Raw genomic sequence first — 5,000 nt, 5'->3', positions numbered from 1 at the left:
ACTCCTTCCTAAGATTACATGAAGGACCCCGACTCCCCCCCATCCCCCCTCCCCCTTGCTCAGGTGTACGCTCCGATCAAGGTCACGTGACGGTTGCCATGTCGTCTGTTTCATTATCGGTGTAAATTTTGGTGTTGATTTTGTCATTATATTTTTTGTCTCTACCTTTTGTGTTTAACTTATCACGCTTTTTAACTAACAGTCATATCCATTTGGCGTTTCTATTATCACTGTTGTTTATTTTTGTGTTCAACTTATTCATGGTGTTAATTTGATGTTTATTCCACCATTGGTATTTACTTTAGCATGGTGTTTATCTTGGTGTTTTGGTACTGGTGTTAACTTGGGGTGTATCCTATCACGGTATTTATTATATCAAGGTGTGTATACCGGTGTTCACTTAATCATGGAATTTATCATATCAAAGTGTTTCTTCTGGTCTTCGTTTTATTGTGGTGTTTTTAGAATTAAGAATTCTCTCAGCTTTAACTAAACCAAGGTGGTTTATCATACCAAAGTGTTCGTTTTATCGTGGTGTTTCTTATACCTAGGTGTTCCTTCCGGTGTTTATTTTATCGTGGTCTTTCTTATATCAAGGTGTTTATTTTGGTTTTAACTTAACCAGGGAGTTTATCATATCAAGATGCTTCTGGTATTCGTGGTGTTCCTTATATCAAGGTGTATCTCTTAGCGTCAACTTAACCACGGTGCTTATCATATCAAAGTGTTTATTTTGGTGTTCATCTACTCGTTCAATCCCATTATTCTCTCCTATAATACACTCGCTTTCCTATATTTGTGTTTGTTTGTATTCCAAGCGACCAACTCTCACACCACGAATGTCTAACCAGCGCTAAATTTCTATGACAGGGGTGACTGTAGAAAATCAATCTCTTTCTCTCTCGTATTACTGAAATATCCGTTTTGCATTATCCATTTACAGAGAATTATCCTATCTTTGTACTTACGTTGTATATTTATCCTTTGTGTTAAAATATGACATGTATGCTTGGGTTTAAGTTACTATGTTGAAGTAAGATTTTATTCTCTTATTTTGCTGTTCGTAATCCAGTATGTTTTATGTTTCATGTGTACGTTATTTTTTATATATGTAATACGGTGTGGTAAATAATTGTAATTAACTAGAAGGGTTAAAATGAAGGTCTTAGGTGGATAAAGTATGAATAATATTCGTTTGAAGAAAATAAATCAATATCTCAAAAAAGTCGCAAAATATTGCAATATAAAAGAAGATAATGGATGTATTAATGAATTATCAAATATATAAACGAATAAATAGATAAATAGATAGATTGGTTAGTCAATAGATAACGAATACCTAGATGAATTAAACAAAAATTTTGTCAATGAGTTACGATAAAATAAGAGGAAATAAAGCTTAAATTTGAATAATAAATGAATAAATGTATAAAAACAACCAAACATACGGATAGAGGAATAAGCGAATAAACACAAGAAATACATTATAGAGCGGAATGACGAAAAAATAACGAAGAAGAAGAAGAAGATTAAAAAACAAAACTGTACAGATAACGTGGATAATAATGCAATAAGATGATGAATGAAAAGTTAATGAGCGCGATTAAGAAAGTACTCTCTAATGTTTGGATTAATTGATAATGATAAAAAAAAATCAGCTAAAATCAGGACTGAAAAAAAAATACAAGAAGATCTAAAGTTCTTGAGAAAATGTTAAGACGATGCAACGAGGTAGAGAGAATGGGGTGGGTGGGAGGGGGGGGGGTCTAATAAAAGAAGCTTTTTCATTTCCGGGATAAAATATAGGTAATGTGTGGAAAAGGTAAAATAAGTAATAGCAAGGTAGAGAGAGAGAGAGAGAGAGAGAGAGAGAGAGAGAGAGAGAGAGAGAGAGAGAGAGAGAGAGAGAGAGAGAGAGAGAGAGAGAGAGAGAGAGAGAGAGAGAGAGAGAGAGAGAGAGAGAGGCTCAGATTGAGGAAAGAGAGAGACTGAGAAAGACAGAGAGAGACAGGTTGAGACTGAGAGAGATGAGAGTGAGACAGAAAGAGAAAGAGAGAGAGAGAGAGAGACTGAAAGAGAGAGAGAGAGAAAGAGAGAGAGAGAGAGAGAGAGAGAGAGAGAGAGAGAGAGAGAGAGAGAGGCTGATTGAGAAAGAGAGAGGGCAGAAAGGCAGAGACAGGTTGAGGCTGAGAGAGAGAGAGAGACTGAGACAGAAAAGAAAGAGAGAGAGAGAGAGAGAGAGAGAGAGAGAGAGAGAGAGAGAGAGAGAGAGAGAGAGAGAGAGAGAGAGAGAGAGAGAGAGGCTGAGATTGAGGAAGTGAGAGACTGTGAGAAAGACGAGACGGGTTGAGACTGAGAGAGAGAGAGAGACTGAGATGAAAGAAAAAGAGAGAGAGAGAGAGAGAGAGAGAGAGAGAGAGAGAGAGAGAGAGAGAGAGAGAGAGAGAGAGAGAGAGAGAGAGAGAGAGAGGCTGAGATTGAGAAAGAAGACTGAGAAAGACAGAGAGAGACAGGTTGAGACTGAGAAGACTGAGACAGAAGAAAAAAAAGAGAGAGACTGAGAGAGAGAGAGAGAGAGAGAGAGAGAGAGAGAGAGAGAGAGAGAGAAAGACTCGTTCGCAGATAATCTAAATAGTGATTTGTGCTAATAATAATTAAAATGAAATCCTTTAAGAATTATTTCCGCTGAATCATTGTTGACCAAAGCTTTTGAAGGAAATTTCGTTAAAAAATCCTTTTTTGAATGGCAGAGTGATTATCAATATTCTTTTTCGTCTTCTATTGTGATGCTTATTGATTAACTGGAATCAACGTTATATCGCTCGCAGTGTCAAATAAGTGTATTACGTTTACTTAGATTTTTTTTGTCATTATTCAGATCTTTTCTTTTGATCCCGTTTGATATTTTCTTGCTCTCTCCTTCTCCCTCCTTCTCTCTCTCCCGCTTCTCTGTGTCTCTCTTTCTCCTCCCCCTTCTCTCTCTCCCTCTTGCTCTTCCCCCTTCTCTCTCCTTCTCACACTTCCTCTTTTTTTCTCATTCTCCTTTCTTCTCTCACACTCTCTCTCCCTCTCCCTCTTTCTCTCTCTCTCTCCCTCTGTCTGTCTCTCTCTCTCCCCTCTCTCTCCCTCTCTCCAGTCATGATGTATCACTCGTAGAAGTAGGAGTGAGGTCCCCTGAATCCTGTGTTTACTCGCCCCTATCTGACCTCGGACAGGGAGCGGGTCACCTCCTCCCAAGGTATCAGCATGGCTAGTGTTGCTAGTGGAAGTGGGTCCCGTGAGAGGGAAGTGATGGGAACGTAGACACGAGTGACGAGAACGGATGCGAGCGGGAGAGCAGGAAGAAGAACGACGGAAACGAAGCAGCAGCCCAGAATGTTGCCGGTGTGAACGACAGGAAGCGACTGCAATTTCCACAGGACTGCGCCATGAGTTTCTTGGAGAAATTAAGGTGGGCCCTCAGTTGGGTCGGGACCACGCTGATTTCGAGCCGTTGATGAAGGAAGGGAAAGGGAGGCCGTATCTCACGGTGCGGGCAGGCCAGGCGGAGCAGACCCTGACGACTCAGGGATACCAGGGACATTGATGACTGTCCCAAAGGCTGGGGAAAAGTTCACTAAGGTGAAATTTTGCAATATCCAATCATACTAGACCCAGACTTTCTGCTGGATGACGAGTCGTGGGCCTGTCAACAGGATGCTCGATGCCGGTTCTGTGGCAGGACACATGACTCAAGGGTCTGCCGGGCCAAGATTGAAAAGGGGGAAAGGGTTACGCCTTGCTGCTGCAACTGCGGAGGCTGCCACAATGCCGGGTCTCTTGCATGCAGGGCGAGACCACAATTCAAGATTGCTTCGGCGGTTCCCCAGCAAGGAGTTGCAGAAAATGGAAAGGGCCGGTCACCACGCGGCCAGAGGTGCCGAGGGAGGCGACGGCTGCAGTCCCCAATGCCTGGGTGAAGGGCCCTCCGCGGGTGCAGGAAGTGAAGGAAGTGCCGCGGAGGAGTGATCTGGATTTTGCTGGGAAGGAAATATCCGAAATGACCCGGATGCTGCAGACACTGATGCAGAGAATGGACGTCATAGAATGGAAAGTAACGAGCGGAGAAACCGAACAACAAAAAGAGGGGGAGGAGGCTATAAAAGAAATTGAACAAGCATGTCCTGCGAAGGAGCAAAATCCAGATTGTAAAATAACTATTGAGGGAAAGGAAAGAAAAATAACAGCGAGTGTAGTGGGAGGAACAACCTCTGCGGCTTTCAGGTCCCTCCTGCTGGTGTGACGACCAAGAAAAAAAAATCTTGAATAAATAGGAACTTGCGCAAGACGAGTGGGCAAGCATTCGAGATATGCTAGAGAATATAAGGACACGACAAAGCATAGTGGAGCCTCAAAATATTATTGTTTACATTTCAGAGACATTTCACTAAATGTGAAAGACAGTGAACAGTTCGTTTACACTATACTCGTGCGCCGATATGTTTAGGTAACGCGGGGACGACCTGAGCGCCTGTCCGCAAATAAACAGCAAATAAACACGGGTCGCCTACAGTACCTCACAGCCTGTGCTATGATCTTTCGCTTTTATAGACCTTTGACTCTAAATATTTGTATTTGATGTTATTATCTGGTAATAAACCTATTTTTTTTTTTATATGAGAACTGTGAGCCCACAAAGGGACTTATGAAGATAAGGGTGAGGATAACCTACGTTACCACAGCCTTTTAAGATGTAACCTTTTGTCTCAATAAACTTGTCAAAGTCATAAACATTTCCCCCCCTCTCTCTCGCCCTCTTTATTTCTCTCCCTCTGTCTTTTTCTTTCGTTTAACTTAATGTACTCTTGCCCCCCCACCCCCCTACCCCCGATGTTAGACCTGACCCAGAAAGTTTACTAAATCGTAACTTACCTGAAAAGTTTATAGATCATTACTGAAAAGGGGGAAAGTTTGAAACTTTAGTATTGAAAGTAGGAATAAACCGCAATGTATTTGTATAC

Source organism: Penaeus vannamei, chromosome 40, assembly GCF_042767895.1.
Source record: "Penaeus vannamei isolate JL-2024 chromosome 40, ASM4276789v1, whole genome shotgun sequence".
NCBI lineage: Eukaryota > Metazoa > Arthropoda > Malacostraca > Decapoda > Penaeidae > Penaeus > Penaeus vannamei.
Note: the sequence above shows the minus strand (reverse complement) of the source record.